We start from the raw sequence: 6,000 nt of genomic DNA on the forward strand, positions 1-6,000 counted from the left end.
GAAGCCCCAGGTTAGGAATTATTAATACTGACTAGGAAAACATCAAAGGATGATGAGATCACCACTTAGTGTCTGAAATAAAAAATAAATAACACTGAATTTTTTGCTTATTTTAGTAACTACGAGCTATGCCTTTTAGGCCCAGGCTCCGTAGCAGAGCAGACTGCTGACCTTAAACGCGGGGTTTCCTAGAAGCTAGAAGTTCAGAAGTGGGCAGACTTCGTGGGCTACAAATAGGATGATGTCATCCATAGCCAGGAGTCTTTTGGGTGAGGTTGGTGTTGGTTGGCTGGCTCTCAGAGGCCTGTTTTTTGGAGTGACAGCCCCTTCCAGCTAAGGTTCCCTGTCACCCAAAGACTAGTGACATGAACCCACAAGTCTTGGAGCATCTCTTTGTTTTCTAGACCAATAAAACCATCAATAAATTCCTTTCTGATTCAAAGGGCCAGGGTTGGGTTCTGTTACTTACTGCTAAAAATTTGATGGATACAGAAATCAGTACCAGAAGTGGTTGCAGGCAACAGACTTTGAAGAAAATTAGGGGACATTTGGGACTGGTTATCTGCCCTAGTTAAAGGCTGAGGGCAAGGAAAATCCACTCTGTATTAAGGGATGTGAATTTGGCATACCACGACATGCAGTGGCGAACCAGCTAACTAAAATATCACAAATTATTCCCGGGAATGAAGTACCTATTGAAGAGGTTGCTGCTATGGAATAGTGTGAAACACATGAGGATTTCAAAAGGGTGAGTTGAATATAGCACTAGAGAGCTTAAAGAGAAAGACAAGCTCAGATGGTTATACTTTTAGCTCAAGGCATAGGCTGAAAATCAGGGATTTGTATGAAGGCTAAAAGAATCCCTTCTCTTTCTGAGCCATGAGGCTGAAAGTCAAATGCAGAGTTTTAAAAAATTTTTTTTAATTTAATTTTTATCTTATATTGGAGTATAGTTGATTTACAATATTGTTAGTTTCAGGAGTATAGCAAAGTGATTTAGTTATACGTGTGTGTGTGTATATATATATATATCTCCATTCTTTATCAGATTCTTTTCCCATGTACGTTATTACAGAGGACTGAGTAGAGTTCCCTGTGCTATACAGTAGGTCCTTGTTGATGATCTATTTTATACACAGTAGTGTGTATATGTTAATCCCAAACTCCTAATTTATCCCTGTCTACCCCCTTCCCCTTTGGTAACCATAAGTTTGTTTTCTAAGTCTGTGAGTGTGTTTCTGTTTTGTAAATAAGTTCATTTGTATCATTTTTTTTTAGATTCCACATATGAATGATATCATATGATATTTGTCTTTCTCTGACTTACTTTGTATGATAATCTCTAGGTCCATCCATGTTGCTGCAAATAGCATTATTTCATTCTTTTTTATGGCTGAGTAATATTCCATTGTATATATGTACCACATCTTCTTTATCCATTGCTCTGTTGATGGACATTTAGGTTGCTTCCATGTCTTGGCTATTGTAAATAGTGCTGCAATGAACATCGGGGTGCATGTATCTTTTCAAAATATGGTTCTCTCCAGATACATGCCTAGGAGTGGGATTTTTAGTTTAGCATGTATCTTTTCTAAGTATGATTGTCTCTGGATATATGCCCAGGAGTGGGATTGCTGGATCATATGGTAGCTCTGTTTTTAGTTTTTTAAGGAAACTCCATACTGTTTTCCATAGTGGCTGTACCAACTTACATTCCCAGTAACAGTGTAGGAGGGTTCCCTTTTCATTTTGAGTTTATTTTTGTGTATGGTGTTAGGGAGTGTTCTAATTTCATTCTTTTACATGCAGCTGTCCAGTTTTCCCAGCACCAGTTATTGAAAAGGCTTTTTTTTTTCTCCATTGTATATTCTTGCCTCCTTTGTCATAGATTAATTGACCATAGGTGCGTGGGTTTGTTTCTGGGCTTTCTATCCTGTTCCATTGATCTATATTTGTTTTTGTGCCAAACTCTGGCACAAAAACAGGAGTTTGATCCCCCAGTTTACTGAATGACATCTATTGAGTTCATAGCCATTTTAGATCTTTTACGGAAAAGTTAAGGTGTTGACTGAAAAAGAGTTGAATCCCTGATAATTGGGATGGAGACACATGGAAGAAACATTCCCTTGAATCCCCACCCTTTTAAAATCTTTAGTGAGGCAGGCCTTATGTCCCTTGCTTGAAGACCCTGAAATGCCCCCATCTGTGAGGGATCAGCCTTGTAAAAGCATGCTCATTCTTGCATTCCAACCCTCCCTTCTATTGTCCCATCCCAGCTTGCCCTAGAGAGTGAATTAAGTCAATCCAGGGGTTTCCCTGTTGGCGCAGTGGTTGAGACTCCGCCTGCCGATGCAGGGGACACGGGTTCGTTTGTGCTCTGGTCTGGGAAGATCCCACATGCTGCGGAGCGGCTAGGCCCGTGAGCCATGGCCGCTGAGCCTGCGCGTCCGGAGCCTGTGCTCCGCAACGGGAGAGGCCACAACAGTGAGAGGCCCGCGTACCGCAAAAAAAAAAAATAAAAATAAAGTCAATCTGGGAGGAGAAGGCTTAGACAATTAAAAAACTACAATATTTTTCTTTTTCATGCAAATTCTAAAGAATATATGTGGAGGTAGAATATGTGTGTGGGTACTAGGCTAAGTAGGGAAAATCATAATTATTGGTCAAGTTGAATACATTAATGACTTAAAAAAATTTATTTTTGGCTGTGTTGGGTCTTCATTGCTGCCTGCGGGCTTTCTCTAATTGCAGCGAGCAGGGGCTACTCTTTGCTGTGGTGCATGGGCTTCTCATTGTGGTGGCTTCTCTTGTTGCGGAGCACGGGCTCTAGGCACGCCAGCTTCAGCAATTGTGACACATGGACCCAGTAGTTGTGGCTTGTGGGCTCTAGAGTGCAGGCTCAGTAGTTGTGGTGCACAGGCTTAGTTACTCTACAGCATGTGGGATCTTCCCGGACTAGGGCTCGAACCTGTGTCCCCTGCATTGGCAGGTGGATTCTTAACCACTGCACCACCAGGAAGTCCCTGCACTTTTGTTTTTAATTAATACACTTGATTTTTGATTCAGTGGCTGTTTCAGCATCTGGGAATGTTCTAATTGACTCCATGGTTGGGTATTTGGAACCCAGACTCAATGACTCACACTGAATAAAGTTGAGGTGCCTGTAATATCTTGGTATAATATAAAGAAATCCAAAGACTTTGTGAGATATGTATGTTGAACGAATGAATGATGTACAATTCTCCAACTTACCACCACCCAAATCTGTCCCTCAAGATAGTGTGGGTGTCAGAAAATACTCCTCAGTGAGGCCTTATGAAATCATTGGTGCATCTGTCAGGATTGGTTTTGGCTATAATAGGAACCTACTCAGAGAAGCAAACAAGGCGTTTATCTACCTCAGGCATAAGAAGGTCTGAGTAGGACATTTAGAGCTGGTATATCAGCTCAGTGATGCCATCAGGGAACCAGGCTCCTTCTGTTTCCTTGCTCTATTGTCTGTGGTTTTCACCCTCATGTTTGCAATATGGTTGCTGCATCTCCAGACATTGTGCCCTCATTCCAGGAAGGAAGCTTACCCCAGGGACTTCTACCTACTTATACTCATTGTCTAGATAGAACTGTTACATAGCCATGCATGGCTGCAATGGAGATTATGTCACTCAGTAATTCACTTTCCAAGGACCATAGGAAGATGGAGGTGAGGGTGTTGGAATGGTTGTTGAATGAGTCAGTCTGTAGAATCTGCAACAGTCGATGAGAACACAAGTGGGAGATACTGTAGTAGAAACATGCTGATTTCAGTGATGATGGATCCTGGGGCAGCAGGGGTGAGGTCAGGTAGCTGCAATGTGAGAGGCCAGGTGGATGTGGGTACTATAATCAACAGCAGAGCCAGTGCATTAATTACAGTGGTCTGACCTACAGGGATCTTTGGTGTTGCCTAACTGTGGGGTCCTTAAGACCAAAATAGATGGTCAAAGATGCTACCTGATTTTTATTATTTTAAAAACTCTCTGTTAGTAAACAAAGGCCTGACTTAAGTCTTCACAATATAGTCATGGCCCCTGACCCAATCTCAGGTCCAGATCAGACCAAGAATGCAGGAGAAGTCAAGTGTCTAGGGAAATGGCCCTGTGATAACATCATGAATACTTGCTAAAGATCTTCCTTCCTCTAAGTCTTCCCCAAAGGACCCAAAGCCACTCACCAGGCCATTTCCCAGGTGTCCTGAGAAATAACCAGACCTTCTGGGGATTAACAGATGCTCGGTCTGCATCAGCATGATTTCCCAGAGACCCAGAACTCCACTGTGAATGCATCAGATTGAAGGCATTTCTGCTATACTGAGGGGATAGCCTTGACGACCAGTAGAGTAGGAAATCATCCCAGAGAGCAGATTTTCTGAACTTGTCTCTTCCATTTTGCCAGGAGGTAGAGATGTCTGATATAGAAATCCATGCTGATTCATAGACAGTGGCTAGTAACTTAACTAAATGATCAGATTTGGAAACAGCATGACTGGAGAAGGGGCCATGAGGAGGTCTGGGAGAAAGGTATGGCCAGAGTTCTTGAAATGGATTCAGAGTGAGAATGTTTGTGTCCTGTGTGAATGCTCAGCTAAAATTCCTCAGTGCTTTTAATAATGAGGTGCTCTAGATGACCTCTCTATGGATATCAATCAGCCTTTGTTTCCAGCTACCCAGTACTTGTTTACTGTATTCCTGAACAAAGTGGCCATGGTGGCCAGGATGGGGGTCTGTGTGTGCTCTACAATGTGGCTTTCCCCTCACTGCAGCTGACCTGACCATCCACCTATCCTGACAGCCTACTAGTATGTAGCAATAACCACGTAGGTACATACCAGGGGATGCCAGCCCGTGCCTGGTGGAAGGTTGATTACATTTGTCCCTCTCCTAAAAGAGATGAGGCAGCAATTTGTCCTCCCTGAAGGTGACACATTCTGGAATTGGATTTGCCTTGTCCTCCAAAATTCTGCCACCACCATCTTTCAGGGACTCACTAGATGGCTTTCACTGTTATGCTATCCCTTACGACACTTGCTTCTCATCATGAAACTCACTTTATAGGGAATTCCCTGGACTTACTGTAAATACCCCTCACCCTGAAACAGCTGGCCTTTTGGCGAGATAACTCTGTGAGGGTAGAGTCCTCTTCTGCAAGATGTAGTGCATATAGTATATACTGTGAACCAGTGACCATGGCTTTAATAGAAGGATCTGGGAACCAAAGTGCAAGGGAGAATGGCACTTCTCAGTTAATACCTAGTGACTCAAACATCTTTGCTTGCATTCCTTGTGATTCTGAGCTTTGCTGGTTTAGAGGGAAGCAAAGGTGGACTGCTTGTATGAGGGGAACATAGTGATGATTCCAATGGTTTGAAAGGGGAGGATTACAATATTGGCTGAGTGAATACAGAGTTGGTGCTATACAGTGGGGGACGGGAGAAGTATGACGGGAACCTTGTAATACTGAGTGTTCATGGTAAATTTAATGGAAGACATCTGCAATCTTAGGCCACCAAAGGTGCAGATGGAAATGAAGGTTTAGACCATCCCACTTAGTAAAGGCCTCTAATCCACTAAGGTGAGGGCTGAAGTCAGAGGAACATGGAATAAGTAATGGAAGAGAGAAATGAAACACATCAGCCATGGCCTCATGATTAATTGCAGAAAGGGCAATGGTTACAGCCTGTGCATTTTTCTTTGCTGTCTTATGCATTTATTTGCATATTCTACTTAGCTTTCTCCTTTCCCTTTACCACATTACTATATATAGTTTGTGTTGATAGTGACTGACTTTACAATTTAGTTCATAGATCAGAGCACATCCAGATAAAGTCGTCATGGAGCTGGGGGAGGAATGGACATCATTCAGGCTCCTGGCCTTGCAGCTGATGTAGTATATTAGGGGGATGTCATCTCACTGCTGATTGAAGGAACAACTAAATTTATTTAAATTGTGTGTAAATTCCACATT

Source organism: Grampus griseus (genome assembly GCF_964374135.1).
Source record: "Grampus griseus genome assembly, chromosome: 9".
NCBI lineage: Eukaryota > Metazoa > Chordata > Mammalia > Artiodactyla > Delphinidae > Grampus > Grampus griseus.